Consider the following 27,768-nt stretch of genomic DNA (forward strand, 5'->3'; position numbering starts at 1 on the left):
GCCCGGTCAGCACCCAGGGCCCGGCCAGCACCCAGGGCCCAGTCAGCACCCAGGGCCCGGTCAGCACCCAGGGCCCGGCCAGCACCCAGGGCCCAGTCAGCACCCAGGGCCCGGTCAGCACCCAGGGCCCGGCCAGCACCAAGGGCCCGGTCAGCACCCAGGGCCCGGTCAGCACCGAGGCCCCGGCCAGCACCCAGGGCCCAGTCAGCACCGAGGGCCCGGCCAGCACCGAGGGCCCGGCCAGCACCCAGGGCCCGGTCAGCACCCAGGGCCCGGCCAGCACCCAGGGCCCGGTCAGCACCCAGGGCCCCGATCAGCACCCAGGGCCCGCCAGCACCGAGGGCCCGGCCAGCACCGAGGGCCCGGTCAGCACCCAGGGCCCCGATCAGCACCCAGGGCCCGCCAGCACCAAGGGCCCGGCCAGCACCGAGGGCCCGGCCAGCACCCAGGGCCCGGTCAGCACCCAGGGCCCGGCCAGCACCCAGGGCCCGGTCAGCACCCAGGGCCCGGCCAGCACCGAGGGCCCGGCCAGCACCCAGAGCCCGGTCAGCACCCAGGGCCCGGTCAGCACCCAGGGCCCGGCCAGCACCCAGGGCCCGGTCAGCACCGAGGGCCCGGCCAGCACCGAGGGCCCGGCCAGCACCCAGGGCCCGGCCAGCACCCAGGGCCCGGTCAGCACCCAGGGCCCAGCCAGCACCGAGGGCCCGGCCAGCACCCAGGGCCCGGTCAGCACCCAGGGCCCGGCCAGCACCCAGGGCCCGGTCAGCACCGAGGCCCCAGCCAGCACCGAGGGCCCAGTCAGCACCGAGGGCCCGGCCAGCACCGAGGGCCCGGCCAGCACCCAGGGCCCAATCAGCACCCAGGGCCCCGATCAGCACCCAGGGCCCAGCCAGCACCCAGGGCCCAGCTAGCACCCAGGGCCCGGCCAGCACCCAGGGCCCGGCCAGCACCCAGGGCCCGGCCAGCACCCAGGGCCCGGCTAGCACCCAGGGCCCAGCCAGCACCCAGGGCCCCGATCAGCACCCAGGGCCCGGCCAGCACCCAGGGCCCGGCCTACACCCAGGGCCCAGCCAGCACCCAGGGCCCGGCCAGCACCCAGGGCCTGATCACCCAGGGCCCGGTCAGCACCCAGGGCCCGGCCAGCACCCAGGGCCGCGTGCCTCCGCGGTTTTAGGAGCGCTGTGCCCACGCACACACATCACCTGACACCCATTTACCTGTCGGGGCCCCGAAGACTTGGAGTTCGACTGCCACCAGGTAAAGTTATTTGTCACTAGAGACTTAGTCCTTGACATCTGTTGCACCTCCCAACTTTCTCGCCTCCATCCAAAATTCACTCCGCCCCAGCAGCCCCTCCCAGTACTGGCCGAGGGTGAAGTCGCCGCCGCGGCACCTGCCAGATGCTTTTCACACGTTTAGAAGAATTTTTCTCTAAAAAGGAAATATCTGCAAGATACCAGAGGATCTTTTAAAGACGATACTTAGGATACTAAGTTTTGTAAACATACAAAAGGGGGAGAGAGTAAGCATCCTTAGTATGCCAGGTATACTTTGGTTCCACAAAGTAAGCCAAAATTCTGCTTATTGGGGGGGGGGGGGTGATACTGTGAAAGAGTAGTCAATGCCAGTTTTTCTAGCTCTCCAGCGCTCTGCAGGGACTGGATTTGGGCCATATGAGAATAATTTCTACTGTTAGATCAATATGGAAATGGAGAGAGAAACTTGATAAGCTATTCCCAGCCTGGTGAGTTAGGAGTTAAACTTTAGAGCTGACACCCCAGCATTTGGTAATCCTCCCACCTCATACAGTACTTGGCTGCAAAATCTGTGAAGTAGCCTCCTTCCGGAAGTCAGGTTTTCTTGTAATACCATAATTGGTTAAGTATATAATGGCGAATTTAACAACTAAGTCCCTTGATTTTCAGAACAAATGGCACCCACATGCTTGCTGTTGACCTTCTAAATTGTGAGTAAGATATGCCAGGTTGCCATAAGCCATGGGGTGTTCAAATGACTCCCCGTGGGCCCCCCCACCCTTGTTTGCAATGCTATCTACTCTGTAATGAAATGACAAGACCGAATTATATCAGAGAAGAACACCCACAGATACACCCTAAATCATGCAAATGAACATTTTGAAATTCAGTGGTAATTTAGGAAGGTGGTCTCCAGTACACTTCCTTTCCTTATACAGGCAGAGCTAACGATTCTGTTTTAAGACAAAACTCCAATTGTTCTTGAAACTAGTGAATCACAAATCAACTGCTGCTAGTAAAATGAAGGTAAAGTAGTTACACGTTGGAGAAAAAAGATTTTAGAATTCACAAATAATTATAGAAATAACCAATATGTTATGTTATAATCATATGGAAAGAGTGTAGGTTGTAAAAATTACAAACACTGAAAATTCACTTGGTCACTAGGTCTTTACACACTAAAACTCAAAGTATGGCTGTTTGAATAGTCATGATACAGAGTTCTATCTTCAGATAAATCATTATAAGCTCAACCAGTTGAAAGTTAGAAAAAGAAGCAAAAGCAAGTGACGTATTCACCTACTAAAATTAACTTTGTGTAGTTTGAAATAAGTGCATAAAGTACAAGAAAAATATTTTTAACTTGATTCTGGTAGTTAACTAATTAATCTGGAAAATTAATTAAATTAGGGAACAATGAGAAATTTTAGGTATCATCAATAATTTCTTATATGTACTTAAAGTGAATAATTATGTATTCAAGTTTCAGTCTTTTGATGTAGGATGAAAGCTATACCCTTGAGAATACACCTATTGATAGGAATTTCCTCTGGTTTTTCTCCCATGAGCCACACCCACAATATTGACCAAGATTTCCAGTTTCAGCTGGTTGAAAGGATATAGGAATTTAAATACTTTAGTGAAGCAAAAAGCATGCTAAAAATCCTTTTAGATTTCCATGGTTTGACAATTTTTTCCAAATATCTTGTTTTCCTCTAATTTAACATCATTTTTTAGTCATTTTTTTTCTTTATTGGGTTGTTCCAAAGCATTTAACTTAATATTCTTACAAATATCTCTCTTCTGTTTCCCATTCATATGTCATTGATTTACATAAATATTTAATTAAATTACGTCATTAAAATAATAAGTACAACTGGCATAAAATGTTTGGGAGAAACAAAGCTAAACTCAGCAAGTGAGAGCTGTAGTACATAAATATGTGAGAGTAGCATTCAGGCGCTACAGGACACCCACTTATCTTTTACAGAAGAAATGAAGAATGCTTGTTATTCCATAAAATTCATTAAGCAAAAGTCAAGTGAAACTTAATTTTTAGTAGGTGAAATTTTTGTGGGCAACAATGTGTCATGAAAATGTACCAGTATACTGCAATACATTTTATGGGAATTTATAAATGTTTCCATTAACTTTTTATTATGAAGTCTTGATAGTCCAGGTCATAATTTCTGCCCATGAGTAGGAAAAAAAAAATTCAACTAATAGAAGCAAACCCAGAAAGATATTTATTGTTCAAGTTCAGAAATCTATAATGTTAAGATTCTGAACCAGAATGCTGAGATGCTCCTAGCCTGTCTTCATAGAAGTCTTCAGATGCTGTTGCAGCACCAGGGATCTGAGTTTTAAATTTTTCTTTATCACCAGGTATATATCATGCCCTTTATATCTGACATTTTCATCTGTTTTCTATTTTTATTAGAAATTTCTACTACTTTGCAAGCCCCTCTTCCTTTTGTAGAAAGATTATCTTTTCCATCTTATTATTTACTAGATGGAAAATATTAAATATTCTATTTTAAGACTTTTGAGTCTTAAATGTTTTAAAAGTCTTATGTTTTAAAAACAAACATAATTAATATTCATAGTCAGATTTAGTATTTTATAATATCTAGAATATATCAATATCTATGACCTCTCCCAGAACATACCAATAACTTTAGAAAGTTTTTACTTCCTTCATTTGTTCTTCATTTTTGTCACAATCAATACTTGAATAAAATGAATAGTAAGTTTGAATAATTTCTTTGTTCACTGTTGATTCTCACATGGCATTACTCCCTCCTGGAGTCATTTAGCTTCTTTCTGGAGTATATTTTCTAGTCTTTTAGCAGTTATTTATTTTATGCCTAAAACGTACCATTTTTATTTCTCAAAAGCTTAAAGTACACTCTAGAACCTAATATAACACCTAACATAACATAATCCAAAGTTTTAAGATTTGGATTCAATTCTATGCCTATCCAACATCAAATTGCATATTTTTTCAATTTCTTGGGTTCTTGAACCCAGGAAAGATCTCACAGCAGAAGAAGGAATTTTGAGATTCATGAAAGTGACACACTTATGGATTCAAATATCCTAGGAGAGACCTTTGTCTCCTTTCTTTTGCCATTCCCTTGTTTGCTTTCTTTTAATGTTTCCCCCTCCTTTGGCTACCATTACCACTGGAAGTGACAAGCCTAGACCTAAATTAGTAGAATTAATATAATTAATATAATCGGTGGTGGAAAAAACTGAATGAAAGAAGAGAACAGGAATCAAAGGGGAAACTGGAAAGGAAGAAGCAGAGAATACATGGACTTATAAATATTATAAATATTATTGTCAAAAGAAGCATCTCAGATTCAAACACTGCTTTGTAGAAAGTTTCTAACAAATATGAAAGATAGTGTCTTCAGATGTTTGCAGAAGTTTTTCTTAAAAGTATTTTATATGTGATATTTTTGTTGTCACAATTTCTCTTGAGATTGAAAAATAATTAGATGAATGCACTAAAATAACCTTCGTAGAAATCAATATTATTTTCAGATCTCAAGCTTATTAGAAATACTGTCCTGAACTGACCATCTTGCTATGATTCACTATTCTAAAATCCAATCTTTAAAAATTCTAGAAATGTTGGATTTACTGCACACTATATTGAAGTTTCATACACTTGGAAAATTAATTTTATGTTATTTAGGAGAAACGTTTTCAAGTGACTACACTGCTTAAATTGCAGTCGGAATAAAAATAGGGCAAAAGCAAAAACACAAATGAAAAGATATATTTTTGAGATGCTGAAGTTGTGGTTAGGTCATAGAAACAATTAAAAAAAAAACTGAGAGCTCAGATCTTTTTGTCTTAACATCCACCAATATAACCTGTTTCAAGTTATATATGCTCTCTGAGATAAAATGTGAATTGTTTCCAAAAAAATTATGGCTTTGATTTTTCCCAACATAGAAATTAAAATAAATGCTTTATACATTCAACTTGAGAGCTAGAAAGAGGAAAAATATTTTCTTATGAAACAGGAAGAAATAGGGATGCCCGGGTGGCACAGCGGTTGAGTGTCTGTCTTTGGCTCAGGGCGTGATCCCTGGGTTGCGGGATCAAGTCCTGCATGGGGCTCCCTCTGGGAAGCCTGCTTCTCCCTCTGCATGTGCCTCTGCCTCTCTCTGTCTCTCATGAATAAATAAATAAAATCTTAAAAAAATGAAACAGGAAGAAATAATTCATAAATATAATAGCAGAAATTAATTTGAGCTAACCGAAAAGAAAAAAACAATTGAATTAAGTCATAATTATCTCAGGTGTGTCTGCTCAGGGTCTATAAGAAGCCTACTTGGTCATAATATGAAGTCTAAGAAATTTGATACAAAGTCTAAGAAACTATGTCTCTACCTTATTTCAGTTTACCAATACCTGCCACTTAAATTATAGGAGATTTGGGTCTTTTAACTAAAGGCTACTTTTAAAAATAAGAATGACATAGGTATCTGTGATTTGGAATGTACCAGTAGGCTACCCATTTCTCAAACTGTATCCTTATTGGGGATTGTATTTGGCTGCACCAACAGAAGCCCAACTACACTGGTTAAATGGAATTCCCTAGAAACAGATTCATGGATGGAGAGTTGCATTTGGAAGGTTAACTAGAAAATCCTCTCAGGACATATATCTGTAAAAAAGTGGGGAAGGCAAGGTTGGGCAGAGAAGATGCAGATCTACAAGGTTACAAGTGAGGGCTTAGCCAGTCCCACAGCAAGTTTTGGAGCTGCATCATTTTTCAAAGTTGCCCCAAATTAAGGCTTGGGCTTTTGTGTCCCTACATCCAAGAGTCATTGCCTATGAGCCATCCCCTTTGAGGTGACAATTTTGAGCACAGAAATCCCTATAGCTGATATCTGTTCCAGTGAGGGACACATCTATGAGTCATCAGTAGCTGTACTGTTCAGCCAATGAGGATAGGTCTGTCACCCTGAAGAAGGACAGAGGGCTGAATGCCACCATATGCGCTGCAAGAGTGTCCTTTCACTGCTCAGATCCACTTGCACTTATAGCATGTTTGCCCATCTGGGAACAGCTTCTCCAGGATGCTGGTTGCTCTCATTTCCAGGGGAAATATAAAAAGAGAGTCAGGGTGGGAACTACACCTCAAGACTGTGATTGATCTCCAATCAGTAATAATGCTTATCATTCCCCTCCTCAACCACTCAGTCTAGAGTCCCTCACCTCAGCCAGCACTTTTGCTGCTGGGGTGATCCACATCCTCATCCTTGAGGAATCTGAACGCAGGGTTACCATGCCCTTTCGTAGGTCATGACTGCTGTTCTTGACTGTTCACTGTTAAAACTGGACATGGGAGCACCAAGAGACACCTCAATGGATTAACTGAGCACCAAATAGTCTTCCCTGGCCCCCTCCATGCCTAGCTAGGACTGATTATTTGGCTAACCTAACTTATAAGGACTTGCTTGAGATATGAGGGACAAAATAAACTATGGAGTTGAGTGCACTATTGAGTCATTAAAGAGAAATAATGAGAGGTGTAGGATGACAAATCAAAATTCAAGGTAAAATGCAAAAACCAGAGGAGAGGGTGTCCTGGCAACCTTTAATAAAACCCATAATCTTTTGCAGATGAAAAAACATAGTAAAAGAACAGGCTCAGGACTTAGTTGTTAGAGTAGCAGAGTTTCATGGAGGACTGATCTCTCAGTCTAGCAGGTCCCTCATGTCAAGGTCAGGATTCTAATCAGGAAAAAGTGGAACACGGAGACTTGGGATGGGGACATCTGGATAGATGCATTGAGAAATGAAAATTCCCAAATATCCTTTATGGGAGGGTAGACCTGTATAAACACCCGATTCCATCTTATACAAAAATACTGGGCCCATTGCTTAAGGTTGTACATAGGCCTCAGATAAGGCAGGAGACTTACAAGACAATGCCTGTCCCCTCAAGATCTACCTCTACAGCCTCTCTTGGTGACCAAGCCAATAACAAGAATAAAATCCCAGCCTAGTCCAATTTGAGGTAAAGGAGTAGAGGGGCTTTATATTGAAGTTGCTATGGTATCTGGATAACATATCTTGGGAGGAGCTTGGATATTATGCAATAAGCTGTATCTTGAGCGTTTTAGATCAAGGGAGTAAAACATTAAGCTGTATAAGGAAGCACCAATTAAAATGGGACAATTTTGTCATAATGCAGTATTTAACACCCAAGCAAAGACTTTAAGAGTTAGAATAAACACTTCACTAGCATGGTTCTTGGAAGCTTGAGAAACCTAAGGGTCACCATAAATGAAATATAAAGGGCAGAACTACTGTGTTAGATGTTGGAGAAATGGATAAAAATGTCCAGAAAGTAGATATTCTTGAGTACATATATTACATAAGGCTATAAAACCCTTCAACCAAATAATTTCTGTAAAGGACCAGAGGAAATCTCATTTAGTAAATGGGTAAGGCAGTTGGTGGTGAGAGGGACCTCTGCATTACTGGGAAGCTCAGTGGTGGTGTCCTTTGTAGAACAGGGGCCAAAGGTATTAGATGCTATTACAGAACTAAATTTGCAAAGCAATAGAGGCCTGATGATGGTATTTAACCATCAGAAGCAAAGTGAATGCAATTATGGCAATGAGAGGCAAGATTGAACTGTAGTCAGGAATGGCCCCAACTATGGAGAAGCATGAGGATAGTTAAAAATACAGGATCTTCCTAACGGCATGGTGCAAAGGCAGTTAACACAGGTATTGCTTAATTTACATAATGACAAGTAATTGAGGAGGAATGTTTAGAAGGTTGAGGAAAAAAAAAAAAAAAAAAAAAAAAAAGCTGCCTGATGAAAAAGTCACAATCCCTAGCCCAGTTTCCAAATCTGACCTAGTTTCCAGACCTAGAATCCAATGACTCAAGGAGACATCAGATCCCTCTGAGGAAAGACCCTGAAACACCAGGGCCTATGGCATTTACTTAGGTAAACGTAAATTGGGGAAAGAATGATAGATTATTTCAAAAATTATTGGATATGGGGTGTCAACTGATGCTGATACCCAGATACCAGATGTTGGTACCCATTACCAACATCATTACCTGTAAGCTAGCTCATGGAGTAGCTGAAATTCATAGTGGGTCCACTGGATCCACAGAATCATTTGACCATTTGGTAGGCATTTCCTTGAAAGCTGTAGCAATATTGAAATGGACTAAAAAAAAAAAAAGAAGAAGAAATGGACAGAACAGGAAGTTCATAGAACCCCCACATTTGTTCCTTGATCTGTGGTGCAAGAATTATTCTAGTGGTGAAGGCTAAGTGGAAATGTCTGAAATTGGCCCACTCCAACAAAGCTAATACATTTTTTAAATTACCATATTCTGAGGAGAGTAGTAGATATCAATCTCACCCTTGAAGACTTAAATGATAGTCCCATCATATCCATTTAATACAGAAGTCTGGTCCTTACAAAACCACATGGATCATGACAGATGAAAATGGATGAATAAAAGCTTAGCAAAGAAACCTCAGTTTTGTTATGCTGAATGTGATATCTTTTTCTATTTTTAATTTTTTGGGAAGAAGCTCCATAGTGTTTTCCACAGTGGCTGCACCAGTGTACACATTCCCACCAATAGTACTGAGGGGTCCTTTTTATCCACATCCTTGCCAATACTTGTTATTTCTTGTCTTTTTGAGTCTAGCCATTCTCACAGGTGTAAGATGGTAGTTCATTGTGGTTTTGATTTGCATTTCCCTGATAATTAGTGATGTCAAGCATCTTTTCATGTGTTTGTTGGCCATCTGTATGTCTTCTTTGGAAAAATGTCCATTCCAGTATTCTGCACATCTTTAATTGGATTATTTATAGTTTTTTGGTGTAGAGTTGCAGAAGTTCTTAATATATTTTCGATATTAACCCTTTATTCAATATACCATTTGTTATATCTTTTCCCATTCAGTAGGCTGCCTTTTCAGTTTGTTGATGGTTTCCTTCTCTTAGCAAAAGCTTTTTATTTTTTTTAAAAGATTTTTATTTATTTATTTATTTATTTATTTATTTATTTATTTATTTATTCATTCATTCATTTGAGAGAGAGAGAGAGAGAGAGAGGCAGAGACACAGGCAGAGGGAGAAGCCGGCTCCATGCCGGGAGCCTGACACGGGACTCAATCCCGGGACTTCAGGTCACGCCCTGGGCCAAAGACAGGTGCTGAACCGCTGAGCCACCCAGAGATCCCCAAAAGCTTATTTTTATATGGTCCCATTAGTTTGTTTTTGCTTTTGTTTTCTTTTACTGGAGGACACATATCTAGAAAAATGTTGTTATGGCTGATGTCAAAGAAATTACTGCCTATGTTCTCTTCTAGATGTTTTATGGTTTCAGGTCTCACATTTAGGTCTTTGATCCATTTTGAGTTCATTTTTGTCTGTTGTGTAAGAAAGTGATCTAGTTTCATTATGTTGCATGTAACGGTTCAATTTTTCCAGCGTTGTCTATTGAAGAGACTGTCTTTTCCCCATTGTATATTTTTTCCTCCTTTGTCATTGATTAATTGGCCATATAAGCATGGGTTTATTTCTAGGCTTTCTGTTCTATTGCATTGATCTATGTGTCTGTTTTTGTGCCAGTGTCATACTGTTCTGATTACTATAGCTTTGTAGTATGTCTTGAAATCTGGGATTGTGATTCCTCCAGCCTTGTTTTTCTTTCTCAAGATTGCTATGGCTATTTGGGGCCTTTCATGGTTCCATACAAATTTTAAGACTATTTGTTCTAGTTGAGTGAAAAATTCTGTTGGTATTCTGATAGGGATTGCATTGAATCTGTAGATTGCTTTGTGTAGTATAGCCGTTTTAACAATATTGGTTCTTCCAACCTATAAGCACAAATATTTGTTCATTTGTTTGTATCATCTTTAATTTTTTTCATCAATGTTTTATATTTTTTGGAGTATAGGTCTTTTACCTCCCTGGTTAAGTTTATTACTAGATATTTTATTCTTTTTTTGTATAATTGCAAGTGGAATTGTTTTCTTCATCTCTCTTTCTGCTACTTTGTGATTAGTGATAAAAGACAGTTGATTTCTGGGTATTAATTTTGTTGTATGCTGCTACTTTACCAAATTCATTTATTACTTCAAATAGATTTTGATGGAGTCTTTAGAGTTTTCTGTGTGATAGTATAATATTATCTGCAAATAGTGGCAGTTTAAATGTGATACCTTGACAAGAGCAAATTTACAGTTTTGGCATGTGGTATGCAGCTGTTGACCCAGCAAATTTGCTCTTTTCCATTCCTACCAGAAAGAGGATCAGAAGCAGTTTGTGCTCATGTGAGATGAACGAGAGTATACACCCATGGTCTTACCCTAGGGCTTTGCTAAACTTTCATACCTTCTATATTAATATAGTTCAAAGGGATCCAATTGCTGGAATGTTCTGCAGAACATTCCACAGATGCATTATATCAGTGACATTATGTTCATCAGACCAAGACCTACCGAGACCTACAAGATTATACACAAGACCCAGAAGATATATAGTAAATAAACCTACCATATCAATGAATTTTTAGGGTTCAGTGGTCTAGGATCTATCACTCAACATGATGTGAGGATAAGAAATGCAGCCTCACATCATTTTACAGTATTTCTACCATGCACATATAACAGATATAAATAACTTCTAAAGCATAGAAAAGAATAAAATATAGTCTAATAATTAGAAGTCAGTGAGGTCTTAGTACTTACTACCTTTTTTTAAAAAAATCTATTTATTCATGAGAGACACAGAGAGAGAGAGAGAGAGGCAGAGACACAGGCAGAGGGAGAAGCAGGCTCCATGCAGGGAGCCCGGCATGGGACTCGATCCCGGGTCTCCAGGATCAGGCCCTGGGCTGAAGGTGGCGCTAAACTGCTGAGCCATGTAGGCAGCCCACTACCTTTGTTTTGAATATAAATTACTTAATTCTAAGTTTATATGTTAATTTTTTAAATATTTTATTGTTAAGTAACTTCTACAATCAAGATGGAGCTCAAACTTAACAGTCCAAGATCAAGAGTTTCATTTTCTACCAACTGAGCCAGCAAGGCACCCCATAAGTTAATTTTTCTTAATGACTACAATTTAACACAATTTTAAATGTGCTTGCAAAATTCCTGAAACTTTAACAATCAGCTCCTGTGAGTTGGTTCATTTTGACCTTGAATCATTGGCAGAGAGAGAATATTTTACTCCTCTTCTTCATTTACCTTCATTTACATTACTTACTACCCAAGGTAAAAAGCATGAAAGATTTCCATAGAATGGAAAATGCTCTCATAAGTCTAAAGAGCTCATCCTCTTGGAGCTAGCCCATGCCACAAAAACTCAGGTGGCATACTTTCACCAAGCCATCTTCTTTTGTGCTCCACTCGTCTTGACACATACTTCTTTGATCTTTATCGCACGCAAGTTTTGAAATTTTTTTTTAATTTCTGGAAAATGCATTTACTATTGAAATATGAACATATTCTGTGTTTACATTGTCAAACATTGCAGATGACAATTCTGTGAAGTAAATGCCTCCAGAACTGAAATGGAAAACATCCAAAGCAATTGCAAATTACTCCAATTTCCTGCACTCTTAAAAAATTAAGACAAGTAAGGGAAAGAATCATAAGGATGTAGCAGGTAACAGGCAATGAGGGCCCATGCCCTGGGTCTGCACTTGAGAGGACCCCACTCAAGCATGCAGTTGTGCTCCTCTCACTGAGCAGAGTCTATAGGACCAAGGGAGGTGGCCACCAGAGTTCATGCCTTCCTCTTACAGACCACATTGCATGCTCAAATGGCCTTGAGCTTGTTTCAGAACCTGTGCAGGGCTTATCTTCAGATTCTTGCCTCTGAGGTGAACCACTTCTGCACCCCTGGAGCAGACAGGTAGCTAAGAGGCTACTGGTTGCCTGGTGGGGAGGAATTGGGATAGAACATGAACTTACAACTTACTGTCCAAATGTATACACACAAGGTCCTTCACAGTGTGAAACAGACCAAGGAGGGAAGAGAAGTCTCAGACCATAGGCCAGGCCTCCATTTGTAGTCTTGCCAGGGCCATCAAATGTTAGAGGTGAGCCTGGGGAAGAATACTCCAAATAGATTGATCAGCAAGTAGAGATGTTTCTCATCCTTGGTGTTGATCTTCTTAGTAACAACATAGAAGTCACCGTTGTCTTCTCTTGACCCCATAGGTTAGCAATCTTTTCTATATCTATGACTACTGAAGAAAGATGGTATACCACCACAACAAACCCTAACCCTCCCCACCCTGGCTCCTGTCAATCTTCCTGGAGTTCACATTCAGAATTTTTCTTTAAAGATTTTTTAAAATGTATTCATTTGACAGAGAGAGAAAAGCAGAGTCCCCTCTGAGCAGGGAAGCCCACACGGGGCTGGATCCCAGGACCCCAGGATCACAACCTGAGCTGAAGGCAGACACTTAACAGATGGAGCCACCTGGGTACCCCTAGAATTGTTTTTTAAATCAAGCCTCACTTCCTGGGTTTATTACCTAAGAGACTTCTGACTTGCACGTTCTCATGATTAATTAGTTGTTTAGTTTGGGCCCCTCCTAGGTTCCAGCAGTGCTCCATGTTCAGGCTTCCTCCATATTCCTAATGAAGCCTGATTCCTTTGGAAATTCTCAATCCGAGCTTATGCTGATTTAGTGTTTGTGATTGTAATCAGTCAGTTCCGGGGCACATATGAACCTTGTCACTGTGCATGGCTCCACACTGACTCTGCAAGGACCCCCCGTGGGCATCGGCAACTGCTGCTTCTGGTCAAGAAAGATCTGATTTCAGAGTCACTGCCATCTAGTGTTGGGCCTATCACTGTTGTTAAAAAAAAAAAAAAAAAAAAAAAACATGCTCTAGTGTCTCATCACCATGTTTCATGCTCAGCTTTCTGGGGCCACCAATTCGTTGATAAAAGCCAAAGAATCAAGACATTTTGCTTATCTGCTGCCAAGTGCCTTAATTTTTATCTTGTTTGAAGTCAGTGAGATGAGCCCGAGAAATTTCTTATCTAATCTCACCTTCCCTAGAAAACTTGCAAGGCTCAGGAAGGGAAGTGATGTTAAAAAAAAAAAAAAAAAAAAAAAAAAAAAGTTAAGAAAATCTAAAGAGGCAGTAAATTCTAAGCCATGACCATCTTTTTCAGAGTAGACTTACTTTCCATGTGAATATACAGATGAATATAAATAATTTGTTTATTATATGTATACACATATGTATAGTATATATAATACATATGCATGTATAGTCGTGTGTATGAACATATTAGAGAGCAATGAAAAAGAGTGGCATGGAATACAGAAGAGAGGCCCTTTGGGGGGAACCAGAGTATGACACATTTATATTCTTTCCTAACAAAAAGTGAATGTCTCAAAAATGAAAGCAGTCTATGCAAGCAGAGCTCTTTAGATGTCTCCTCCCACTGCTCTCACAATTGCCCTATCTATAGTGAACTTTGTGAACCACTGGGTGCCCATCCTATGGACAGGATTCCCCTGCTGTCTAATTTGTAGTGTTCAAGTCCCCAGAATGCTTTTCACTGGAGTCTTTCTTATGGTCAATTCTTAAGGAATTAATTCAGCTTTATTTTATTTTATTTTATTTTATTTTATTTTATTTTATTTTATTTTATTTTATTATTCTATTCTATTCTATTCTATTCTATTCTATTCTATTTATTTTTCAGCTTAATTTTAATACCACACAGGAACAGTTGTGCACTCTCACTAGCTTATTTTAAATCATCTTCTAAATGAGGAAATTCTCTGTAGGACCTTTCTGCTGCTAACTGCTTCCCAGTTGTAATCATCTTTGAAGGGAAACATCTGCTGTTGCCTTCAGGGTTAGTACCTCGTTTTGTTTTTTTTTTTTTTTTTTTTTTTTTTTTTCTAGTCTTTCACAGCCCTGATATCCCTCTCCTTTATTGGGTAGAGGTTGTGTTGGTGAGGTAGATGGTGATACCTTTTACCCTGCTGAGAATAAAACTCACGTAATTTAATCAATGAACAGTCAGTATTGATTCACTTCATAGATTTCTGCTGACATAGTTCATAATCATTTGTAAGCATTTTGCTTACATTCTCTTTTCTTCGTTGTTTTAAATAGAAGTTTCAAGTGAAGAGTAACCAAGTCTTTCCCCTTGTTATTTTAAAATCTAAGAAAAATAAACTTGCGAAACTATATAACTTCATTATCCATGACTGCCAAATGGTAGGATCTTGAAAACTGTGTGTAGTATTGTCTTAGAATAGCTAATGTGGAAACAAACCATGGTTATAAAATTCACATTTTGCTGATAGTTTATAGAATCAAATTACAAAAGGGGAATGTTTGTAGTCATTGCTCTTAATGGTTTGAATTGTTGCAATTAAAGACCAATGAATTTCAAAGCTATTACATATAGACTATTTTATATATTTCTTCAAAAACATTAAGGAAAAATAAAGTATTTTAAAAAGAGGCAGGAAGATATATATAAAACATACTGTGTATCTTCAAATTTAAGTCATTTTCTTCACCATTTAAACCTTCTTTTAAGTAATGCTGCTTTATATATAAACACACACACACATATATATACTCCTACAGATTTGAATTACTCATAATCTTTGGTTCCTGATATACTCTCACCATGGATCTTTGTATGGTCCCCCCCTTGGTACCAATGTATGAATATATTTTTAATAATACTAGGCCTGTGTATTCCTACATCCATCATGAGAACTAGAATTTTAACAATAATTTATGTATCCCTACGATTCTCCCTCATCCTGTTCCCCTTCAGCTTTCAAAGTAACTATTACCCTGAATCCCTTGCATATCATTCCCTTGCTTTTAAAAAATAAAGTTTTGATGTGTAATGTATAGAATTGATGAACCACTGTGTGTTGTGCACCTGAAGCTAATATAACATGGTTTGTTAATTACACCTCAATTAAAAAAAAAAAAACGTTTTGGGGCACATGGGTGGTTAAGTCAGTTAAGCATCCAACTCTTGGTTTTGGCTGAGGTCAAAATCTCAGGTGGTGGCAGCCTGGGTGGCTCAGTGGTTTAGCGCCGCCTTCAGCCCAGGGCCTGATCCAGGATTGAGTCCCACATCAGGCTCCCTGCATGGAGCCTGCTTCTGTCTCTGCCTCTCTCTCTCTGTGTCTCTCATGAATTAAAAAAAAAAAAAAAATCTCAGGTGGTGAGATTAAGCCCCAGATCAGGCTCTGTGCCCAGCAGGGAGTCAGCTTGAAGACTCTCTCCCTCTACCTGTGCTTTCTCTCTCTCTCTCTAAAAATAAATAATAGTTTTTTTAAATTTTTAAAAATAAATACTGAAGGTTTATTTTATAGGTATTCCTTTAAAATATTGTTTATTTTTGTTGTTTTTAAGTTTTAAAAAGTATGTCATACTGTATATAATATTCTGGACCTTTTCTTACTAAATATTACATATTATATGAACATCCATCCATACTGTTAGTTGTAGATGGAACTTTTTTCTATGTTTTGACTCTTTTAAAGCTTTTTTTCTTAATTTTTAAACTTCATATTCTTATAAATTGTATAGTATTGAAAATATTATTATTAAATTCAAATGAAGCTGGCTTAAGATGATAGCTCCTGTTATGCTTCCCACTCTGAATGGAAAGAAAAAGACAAATATCCTTAATAAAGCAGTTTTGCCTCAACTATTAACTAATTAATTAATACTAAGGTTTTTCAATTATTCAAAAACATGAAATAAATTTTTGAATGTATTTGAAGGATTATATCATTACCAGTATAGTTTAGCTTTCTACTAAATTATTTTAACCAAAGCATGAAACCAAAATCTTTAAACATCATGAGCCAGGGGCGAAAATGAAATATAAATGCCAACAATGCCCACCTTATTGCTATACCTATCCTACAGTTGGTACAAATAGCTATAGCTAGTGCAGGTGGTAAGAGGCTCTTTGTTGTGTAAACAGTGAGTGGTCAACTTCCAAATGGCACCTGGAAATCTAAATACTGCCATCTTTCTGTATGCATGACTTTGATAGGCCTTCCCTCAGTGATGCTCAGCTTGACTATGGGACATACTTTGGCCAATGGGAAGTACAAATTTCACTCAAATAGATATTTGAAAAAAGTACTTGCACATTTCCTTTTCTTCTCTTGGAAACCTGTCTCTGCCATGAGAACTGATCATGATAGCCCACCTGCCTACCTATAACCTGGTGAGAAGAAAATATAGCTATTGTTTTAAGTCACTACATTTTGGAGGGCTTTTTGTTGTTGTTTTGTCCTTGGTGTTTGTAATTTCTAACTGCATGCCCCTTAAAGTGGTCTTTTTAGGATTATCAGTCTGGAAGTTGCTGGGCAGTAGTTGCTTTCTCTCTCAAACTCTACCCCTGCTCCTTAAAGAAATATTTCAGCATTGTTTTCCAGACTTTGGGGCCAACGTCTTCTCATTTATTTTTCCTACCCACAGTTCTCTGTCTACTTTTCCATCATAGCTTCTTAATCCTTCTACTCCCCTCTCCTAGTCAATTCTCCTTATTAATTTCTTAAACAGATCTTGATGGGACATTATAACCAGACACAAATGATTAACTACCAAAAAGCTGGTTTGTCTTTCTTTGAAGTCAATGAGAGATGCTTACTTTTCAAAATCTCCCAGAAGTGAAGAAAGAGCTTTGGTGTTGAGATGGGAGTTAGAGGGGTGGGGGAAATATTGAGGATCTTTGAATGCTCAGATCCCTCTAATGAAAAGAATAAGAAAAACAAAAAAGATAAATAACCAAATTAGATAAGTTGAATATTTTCTATCCTTCTATACAAGTACTCTTTGAAGGTAGATGTAGTCTAAATTTCATGTTAATTATTGATTCATATCTTAAAAGACTTTATCCTCCTCTGAATCTCCCTTATATATGCTTACAAATGCTCAGATAGTATGTCACGTGTGTCACAACCATCCTATCACATTAACTACTTAGAATTTGACCCAGTCTCTCTGATTCCACTCACTCCTCCATGTCCATGTATGAAGTTATTTGAGGGTGCTTTAACTTTGAAACTATTGTGGGAAGCACAGAAAGAATTCTAATGATTGTGCCAGGACTGCTATCTCCAGATTCTCTTGATATTACTAATCCCTGCTATATTTGAGCTATATGTGGCAGTCAACCTTTCCCTTGCTAATCAATTAATTGAACTAGATACCTTCAGATCACCCATCATATTAGCTCATTAAATTTCCTTTTTTTGCATGTGAATCCTCATGATATTCTTATGAAATAAGTATATTAAGTATACGAAAATTGAGGATCAGAGAGGTTAAATGATTTCCTTAGGATCACAGTGCCAGTAAGTGACAGATAGGATTTGAACCCTAGTCTCATTGATTCCAGAATCCATAGTCTTAACACTATGCAAGTAGCTTGCTTATAGCACTCTCCATGAGATTTTCAGGACTTTTTTACTGTTGATTTACATTTAAGCTTACTTTTCGGTCCAGAAAAGATCAGGAACTACAAAATAAAAGGGATAGGACCCTGTACAACATAAGAGCAGTAAGAATCAATTGACAGAGCAGATTCTCAGAAGATACAAGCTGAGGTGATTTTGAATTCCTGAAAATCTCCCCATAAAACTATGTGGAGCAAGAACAATGGCAAAACCAAAAATCCATAGACAGCATCAACCACAAAACTAGAGGCCAACTACTCACATGAGCTTGTAGAATCAAACCACTACCTGACTGCTTTATCAGTATCTATGTAAGAAGAATTAGGGGGAAGGAAATAGGCATATAATGTTCATGAGATAGAGGAACCCCAAATCAGCAAAAGCACAATGGGCCATTCTGAGAAGAGTAGCTGAAATAGAGAGCAGTTCGTTAGGTTCTTAGGTTCCACCTTATGAAATAGAGAGCAGTTCGTTAGGTTCCACCTTAGATGCACTAGCACAGAAGTTTGTCCAGAAGAGGAGGTTGTGGTTCTGTACTAAAACAAACAACAAAACAGAGATCTCTAGGTCTATGAGCTAGGGAAGCTAATGTGGCCTACTTCTCCTGCCTCAAAGTTCAGAAAAATCCGTTTCACCTGAAGTGAAAAAGATCACAGTGGAATTCAAAACAAAGGTATTATAGCAAAAACAAAAGTGAGTGGAGAGGAACATTGTCCCTTTAGACAAAAAGCACAGCAGGTAGATACGTTAATCAGACACAGATACACTGTAATACTGCATTTAGAAATAATTTCTTAAAAAATTTCTTAGAGACACCAATAAAATTATAGACAGTATGATAAACAACATAAATCTAAATAAGGAAAACTCCAAAATGAAGTGACTGAAGAGAAGGAAGATTTGAAGAAGCTAACAAAACTCAGGAACGAATTAGAATAATAGAAATAATTACTTCAGGGCAGCCTTGGTGGCTCAGAGGGTTAGCGCTGCCTTCAGCCCAGGGCGTGATCCTGGAGGCCCGGGATAGAGTCCCACATCAGGCTCCCTGCATGGAACCTGCTTCTCCCTCTGCCTGTGTCTCTGCCTCTCTCTCTCTCTCTCTCTCTCTCTCTGTGTGTGTGTCTCTCATGAATAAATAAATAAAAATCTTAAAAAAAAAGAAAAGAAATAATTACTTCAGAAATGAAGACTAAAAAATTAGGTGCAATACAAGAGTGAATAAACACAATGGCAACTACTTTAAGAGATCTATCATATGGAAAACTCTTCAACCAAAATGAACAGATTTAGAAGATAGGTAAATGAAATCTAACTCACATGTAAATGTGTATGTTTAAGTGTATATAATAGAAGTTGAAAGAAAAAATGTTGAATACAACAAATACTAAAAACAAAACAAAAAATCAAAACCCATCCAAAAACTTTTTTGAAATAACAGCAAAAAATATTTAAAACTGAATTTTGAAATGACATACTTCATACCTGGGAAAACCAACACAAAACAGTTAATATCAAGATACAGTCTACTAAAATTACTACTGTTCTTTCAAGGAAAAGAAAAATGCCCTGGTCATCCAGCCAAGGGGACAAGACACCCATAAAGGTAAGAAAATGATATCATCATCATATTTTCCAACAGAAATTCTTTATTCCAGAAGACAATGAAGTATTAAATTTTTTATTTTCTTTTTCAAAATTTGTTTTAGAGAGAGACAGACAGACAGAGGGACAGTGTGAGTTGAGGAAGGAGCAGAGGGAGAGGGAGAGAGAGAATCGCAAGCAGACTCTCTACTGAGCACAGAATCCGATGAAGGGCTCCATGTTATGACCCTAGATCATGACCTGAGCTGAAACCAAGAGTCAAATGTTCAACCAGCCCCTCAGGTGACCACCAAATTTATGATTTTCAAGGAAAAAGCAAAGAACTTTACACCAATTGAAACTTTATAAAGGCCTGAAAGCTTTTAGAATAAGTAAGGACTCAGAGAATATTGTTCTCATAAACACTTCTTGAGGAATGTGCTTAGAAGTTTATTTTAGAATAAACTTCAGGTTATATAGCATGAAGTGGCTACATGCTCCAGTGGATGACAGATTCATTACAACAATCAAAATGTGAGAGTAGAGAAAGTATACAAAAAGTAGAATAAGCTCAATGATTTTTCTTACAGAAAATAAGTAATTATGTTAATGTAATTGAGAACCAGAATTTTTTTTTAATTTTTAAGATTAATAAGGTCAATCTTCAATAAATTCAGATTTATGTTATCATACTATCATTTTGTTGGTGTCTGTATGAAATTAAGAAACTTAATTAAAACTCTGTAGCTCTGTTATAGGCTGAATGTGTTCCAAAAATTCATAGGTTGGTTCAATGCACAAATTTTGGAAATATAATATTGAAGACTCAATATTATGGTATTTGGAGATGGAGTCTTTGGGAGGTAATTAGAGTTAGATTAGATCAGGGGATGGAGCCCTCATGATGAGATTTGTGGCCTTATAAGAAGAAAAAGAGACTTTCTCCCTCTCTCTTTCTATCTTTCTCTCTCCATGCACCAAGGAAAGACCATGTGAGGACATAGCAAAAAGGTAGCAGTATGCAAGCCAGGGAGAATTCTCACTAGAACTCACCGGTTATGGCACCCTGATCTCAAACTTCTAGCTTCCAGAACTTTGAGAAAATAAATTCCTGTTGTTTAAGCCACGCAGTCTGTGCTTTTTTGTTATAGCAGCCTAAGCTAAGACAACTCTAAGATAGGATCCAGATAATATTCTAATGAACTTATAATTTTATATTTTATATATATTTTTATGTAATAAAAATATACGTAATCTAAGATCCATGCATTAAATCTGCCTAGAAACAATAACAACCCAGGGCACCCAGGTGGCTCAGTAGGTTGAACATCTGCCTTTGACTCAGGTCATGATCCCAGGATCCTGAGATTAAGCCCCACATTGAGCTCCCTGGTCAATGGGTAATCTGCTTCTCTCTCTCCCTCTGTTCCTCCTCTCTGCTCCTGCTCTCACTCTCTCTCTCTCACAAATAAATAAATAAAATCTTAAAAAAAACAATGACAATCCAATGACAAAGAGAATACCTGTTATCCTGACTATTCTCTCTACTATTTTCCAAGGAACCAGATCTCCTTGAAGAAATAGCTGATTCCACATCTAAGAAAGAAAAATGCAATATGAGTTAAAGCATCTAGCCATGCCAGAAAACAAGAAGGCCATCAAGGCTACTAATTTTAAGTCTAAAACATCTGAAAACAAACTTCAAGAAGCTCTGACTGGTGACAGTAGAAATAATTTGAACATGAATAAAAATAATAGCTAGAAGACATTGATACATACATTCATTTTATTTACATTTAAATTCATACATTCATTTTCATCTTAAAAGAACCCTCATTGGTCCTGAAGGATGTTAGGGAACTGTTCATTACTTTGAAAACAAAAAAACAAAAGAAAAGAAAAAGAACAAAGCATTTATCATGTCTTCCTACACAAACATCAAGCAAATATTTAATGAGGAAAATTTTCTCTTTAAAGAAATACTCCCGGGATCCCTGGGTGGCGCAGCGGTTTAGCGCCTGCCTTTGGCCCAGGGCGCGATCCTGGAGACCCGGGATCGAATCCCACATCAGGCTCCCGGTGCATGGAGCCTGCTTCTCCCTCTGCCTATGTCTCTGCCTCTCTCTCCTTCTCTCTCTGTGACTATCATAAATAAATAAAAATTAAAAATAAATAAATAAAGAAATAAATACTCCCAGATAAGTAAATGAAGAAGAAAAGATAGAACTTTCACTCTCATTGATACTAAAAAATCCAGGTAGTGATCATCAATGGTTAGTAACAACACAGCAAGCAAGACAACCAAACATTATGTGCCCCGTGTTGAAAAAAAAAAAGACCATACCACCTGTGAAGTAGTTTGCCAAAAATAAACAAAGAATTGAATTTGAATCTTATCAACTCTCTAGTAAGAATTAACAAATTTCAGAAAAAAACAGGGGACAGGGGAGCTATGAAATGGTACTACTACAGAGATACAGTTAGCAAAATCCAGACAGAACATAAAATCTGGTATCCTCGATAAAAAGACAAGGGAAGAGGAACCTCTACCAACCAATCACAATGTATGAATATCATATGGATCCAATTCAAAACTTATTATTTATAGTCTCACATGTCTCCCCTGAGGTAATAATCATAATGGAGGCAACTTGAATGAATTGGGTGTAGCAAATCAGTGAAATAAGAGGAAAAAAATCAATATTTTAAAACAATATACAGCAATATATGCTAAGAGTACCTGGCATATTATATAACTAAGTGAGCACTGGTTAATATAATGAAAACTGCTAATAAATCTAGCCCTGTGTACCAGGCAGTGGTCTATACATAGTTTTTAAAAAATATCACGACATCTAATCCTCACAGCAACTCTATGAAACAGGTACCAGTGTCAGTTTTATTTTACAGATGAGGAAACAAGGGCACACCTGTATTAAGTAATACAGTAATTAAGTAATTCAACTGCTTGGGATGAGCTAGTTGATGATGAAGCCAGATTGGAGGTCAAAGTCAAAGGTCAAGCAGCCTGGTTGTCAGAACCTGTACTCTTCCCCACTACATTATACTACTTTTTATAATAAATGGTAGTATGCATTTTCTAAGGGAAGAGATGAGATCATATTTTTATTTTATATTTTCTATAGTATGGCACTTGTTGGATGTAAATGAATTTGATTCAACTCTGATCATCAGTCCCTTGTGTTCTGGCCCAAGGGAAAAGGGAAGAGAGGGACTGTCCCTTCTTTCCTCCAACTGTGGAGTTGAATGTTGGAGAACTTTCAAAACTAATGTTTAGCAAAAGAGTAAAGGTCAAAGTTAGAGTACTTTTTCCAAAACAGATTGTTAAAGAAGAAGGTGTGTTCAATAGGTCAAGAGCCAAACTGCAAGTTTCTATCTTATTTACTATTTTTCTGTGATAAAATTGTTTCATTCATCAGTAAATATGGGTTGGAATTCTTTGGAATAAATACCAGGTTGAGATATGAAGGAAAGATAGCATGCAATGCCTGCTTCAAATAATCTTCTGTTTCAAGAAGTACATTGGTATGTTTATCCAAATCTGCCTTACCTTTTACCCTGGCCACAAAACTAGGAATTCTGTTTAATTCATAAAATTCAGTATTTGGTAACTAATTGTTGCTTTTGTGTTGTTGCTATTAATCAAGATTGAATTTATATTGCCAGCAGCTGAAAGAAACCAACTGTATTTATGGAAAATAAGGAATGAAGACTCATTTTATAAGGCTTGTCCTCCCAGTAGGTGGAGCTATAATGCTAGTAGACTGGGACAAGCAATCTTGACTCTGTTTCCTCTTTCTAAATCTGAGCATAGTCATGGAACCCCTCACGCTTAGCCCAGAGATATCTTCCCCCGATATTTGTTTGATACATTGGTTCTTAGGTCTTGCTGTGAGTCAAAATTATTTAGGTTGTTTTTTAAGTTGCAGATACTTAGGCGTACCCTAGGAAATGGGTTGTTGTTGTTGTTGTTGTTGTTTTTAAAGTACTCCCATGACTCTATTTTACAGCCAAGATTAACAAGCATTGGCCTGGTAGAGGAAAGAAAACACATTCAGAAGTAAGAACATAGAGGAGCAGTGATATTATAAAATAAAAGCCTTTTATAACACCCATTTGTGATTTTCAGCATGTAATCCAACAGCACAAAACCGCAGACAATGTTTTTCATTTATAAAAGCATGGTTCTTTTCGCCTAATTTTTGGAAAGTAAGAAATTTGGTTTTATATTTTAAAAATCTCTTCCGCAGGCTGAAAAATGTGTCGTTTTTAAGAGTAACCATGTATTACCGGCAATATGTTAGTGTGGACCTTCCACTGCCCCTTGCCCTTTCCAATCAATTGAAATTTGCCAGAAGCAGCAAATGAATATAGTGATTTCTGGAAGCTCTTTTTCGTTGTCCCATAACAAGTGCTTTCTTTTTACTTGGATGGCTGTATACTAATAGTTAATATTATAAGGAAAATGGAAGTGCTTTACAGTACTTTACTTTTTTTTTTAAGATTTTATTTATTTATTCATGAGAGACACAGAGAGAGAGAGAGGCAGAGACACAGGCAGAGGGAGAAGCAGGCTCTATGCAGGGAGACTGATGTGGGACTCGATCCTGGGTCTCCAGGATAACACCCTGAGCTGAAGGCGGCACTAACCCCCTGAGCCATCCAGGCTGCCCAGAAGTACCTTACTTAAAGAAACAAAAAGAAAATGGGACTAGGTAATAAATGGGAGAAAAGATGAGTAGTTGAATACTGTATACATGGAGGAAAATCTGGAAAAAGTATGCATATATAAATATATATATATACTTATATACATATATTATGTCTTGATATAAATGATGTTTAGCAAGCAATTTACAAAAATATTAAAATACATGAATTTATTTTAAATTCTATGTAGCCAATTAATTCTCACAGAATGGATGTTTTCTTTGATTTTTGTCTAACCCTTGATTCTATAGACAAATCTATTATTCCACTTGATGAGTTGATAAGTAAGTATAGTTTGGACATGACTGAAGGATGGTATTTCATTTATGTTAATGAATAAGACACAAATAAAATGGTGAAGATGTATGTTGGAATTTCACTTGTTCATCAGTTATGTAAGAAACCTCTTGGTTGAATAAGATTGTAGTTTTGAATACAGGAAAAATATTTCCTCAACTTTTGGTGCTATTCACATTGGAACAACTACAAACACAACACACTTCTAAGTTTAGACACCATTACTAACATTTTCTCCATCATTTTCTTATGTCTAGACAATCAACAAAACAATAAACCAAGACCTGATTTGCATTTGCCAACGTCTGCCATGGAAATACTTCCACCACAGTCAATTTTAATCTCACTTTTGGGAAGAAATGCACAGTAGCATACCTTACATAGTGTTTCTACCATACTGATACAATAGATGTAAGTAACCTCATGAGCATAGATAATAATAAAATATAATGAAATAATTAAATAGTGATGAATTTTAAGTATTTATTACCTCTGTTTTTAATTTAATTGATTTAATGACATTTATATGATTTAATTTTTAGCATCAGCAGCTTATAAAATTCTAGAAAATTTAACAATCAGCTTTCACAAGCTAGTATAAGCCATCAGTATACCATTGTAATTATTAAATAAATAAATGAGGAAATTTTTAAAAAGGGAAATTCAGTGTTAAAGTATTCAATCAGTACATACTTTGGAAATCTACTCTGTGCCATGCATTGGAGAAGAATAATAGAGAAGAATCAGCTCTAACGTTTGCTGTAAATAAAGTCGCTGTATCATGTGAGCCACAGAAACTTAAGCAAGAAATAGGCCACATAACGAAAATTGTTACCATCCTAGTGTAAAGAGTGTTATGGGAATCTTTGGAGAAAGCAAGTTGCAAGAAATTGCTCTGTAGAGTAAGGTTGGTTATACTTAACTGGAGAAGAACAGAAAGTGAAGAAAATGACATGAGTAAAGGAGACACGAAAGACCATGACAAATGTAGTGGGGTAAGGCTGGATTAGCGAAAAAAAAAAAAATCCTCTGTAATCAGCGCATGAACTAGACTTCAGGGAAAATAAATTTAAGAAAAAATATTTTAAAGTTAATACAGTTACTAAAAATCTGAAGTAAAAGGAATTTCCAACTTTGAAGTATTAGGAGGGAGAATGATCTAAAGAAGAATATGATAGACCAGCAAGGATATCTGAAAAGAGAAAGGAGAAATTCATATGAAGACAAAAATCCATGGTCAGTGTAAAAAAACAGCTAATTAAACAGAGAATCCCTACAGATGTTGAATTTTGAGCAATAAAGATTTGAATTATTAAAGGAAAAATAGATTTTCAGAATAAAAAGATTTATTTATTAGAAGTGTAAAAGTATACCAAAACTTGGCCCCAGTTTGCCTTTTGAGCCTTGTTTTCTATATCTTGGAGCCCTTCCTATTGGATCAGATATGATATATCTTTAAAACAGGTCCTTAAACCTTTCCCTGAACATAAAAAGATAAGATTAACTATGGAAAATTAAAATGTCAAGAACAGGTGTCAGACTGCGAGGAAGTAAGGAAAGAGAAAGATGATGGGAGGGAAGGAGGAAGGGAGAAAAGCAAAAGAATTCTATGATAAGAACACACTATCAAACAATTATCAAGAACTAATGACGATTTCAAAACTCTTAGATTTTGGAATCTCTGGCCTCGGTTTCAGAATATTAGGTCCTCATGAGGAGAAGCAGATATGAGGTCTGGATGCAAGCTTCTGGTTGAATTAATGAGATCAATTTGAGACTTTAAGCTGTCTGCTCTCTTTTTTCTTACTGCAGCCTGATACCTGGCCCACTCACTGTTGACATCTGTCAGGCAACCAAACTCATTCAGAACAGTTTAGACATGAGACATGCTCAAAGAAGGGAACCAACTGGGCAGCCCTGGTGGCTCAGCAGTTTAGCGCAGCCTACAGCCGAGGGTGTGATCCTGGAGACCCAGGATCGAGTCCCATGTCGGGCTCCCTGCATGGAGCCTGCTGCTCTCTCTGCTTCTCTCTCTCTCTCTCTCTTTCTCTGTGTGTGTATCTCATGAATAAATAAATAAAATCTTAAAAAAAAAAGAAGGGAACCAACTACTTATTTTAGCTTTCTTGATTAGACACTAATTAGCCATTTTGGCATAGATAACAAATTGTTATTCAGGGTTCAGTGTCCTCAATGGCAACCTAGGAACTTGTAAATAATGTAACTTCAAAAATAGCCTACTCTTACAAAGTACTTTAGATTTCAGAAGATAACAAAATGTGCCTTCTCTATGATTTATAATGCGCATACAAAGTCTACGTGTTGAAGAGAATGATTCTGTATTAAAGGATATTTAAAAGATGCAAAAGTTATAGTAGTTACAGTGTTCTAAGACATCATCAGGTCCAAATAATTAAAAATTAAGCCCCAAGGTAATCCATAGTCAACATGACAGAATAAGAACTAGAATCTAAATGGAAATTACTTCTAGCTTGGCCTTCAGAGATAGAGTCGTCAGTACACGGGATACAGGACTCACTTCCTTTAGGAGTATAAGTTATATAGCCAAACTTTCACTCTATTTTTTCCAGTGATACATATTTGAAAAAGTCATTTTCATTTTCCTTCTAGTTTTGCAGCAATATTATTATTCTGACTTTGTTCATTTTGGTGTTTGTAAATTTTTTTAACAAAGTTGAAATTAAATTAATGAGTGACAGCTTATTTCTAGAATATCCAAAGGCAAGAAATGCCTAAGCATTTGGGGCTCTTCCATCCTCTGGATTATTTTCAAAGAGAAGATCAAGAAAGATAATATAACGTGCTAAATAGACATGTTTCAGGAGGTCAGAAAGAGAGCTACTGTCAGATCCTGTCTGATAAAGCATTTCAAGAGGAGGATTGAGCAAAGATGAGAAGAAGCCAAGACACAACCTTCTTAAAGTCCAAGTAGTCCTGGAAAGGAAGGATCATCTTCAGGAAACCAGATAATAGGAAGCACCAGACCAAGTGTATATGCCTTCTGGGGCCAGTCAAGTCAATCCAAGCAAAGAGAGGAAAGTAACCCATTTCATCTGTTAGACATTGAAAGAAACAGGCTCCATATGGTTTCAAGGATTGGAATGGAGTCTTTGAATTAGTAGTAGCTGAAAGATAGGTCTTAAACGTCTTTTTATTCTTAGAACCACCAAAATTTACAAGTCCAAATTTTTTCCCCATGTAGTCAGAGGCCCTGGAACCTTGAAATCTGTGGTTCTGGATTCAGAACCAGGGAGTATCAAGGAATCCTAATTAAAAACAAAAGAAGCATTTCTAGTTTCTCATTTTCCCTTCACCCCCTTGCTAGCCCTTCCCAATTCCTTTCCCCTCTTTTGATATTGGTACAAAGAAGGTTCAAATC

The 27,768-nt window shown here is 38.0% G+C and overlaps 1 long non-coding RNA gene across 2 annotated transcripts in view; it reads left to right on the forward strand.

Annotated features, from left to right (window-relative positions):
* Nucleotides 1-1,120: 1,120 nt before the first annotated feature.
* The window catches only part of LOC111098639, a 50,522-nt gene continuing 23,874 nt past the window's right edge, over nt 1,121-27,768 (forward strand). The window contains exons 1-3 of one of the 2 annotated variants that reach the window (XR_005368405.1): nt 1,121-1,257; nt 1,926-1,966; nt 24,626-24,779. This is a non-coding gene — a long non-coding RNA (uncharacterized LOC111098639). Of the gene's footprint in view, nt 1,258-1,925; nt 1,967-24,625; nt 24,792-27,768 lie in introns of those variants that run through there. The other variant, XR_005368404.1, reaches the window with a different exon arrangement.

This window comes from Canis lupus, chromosome 13 (assembly GCF_011100685.1).
Source record: "Canis lupus familiaris isolate Mischka breed German Shepherd chromosome 13, alternate assembly UU_Cfam_GSD_1.0, whole genome shotgun sequence".
Taxonomy (NCBI): domain Eukaryota; kingdom Metazoa; phylum Chordata; class Mammalia; order Carnivora; family Canidae; genus Canis; species Canis lupus.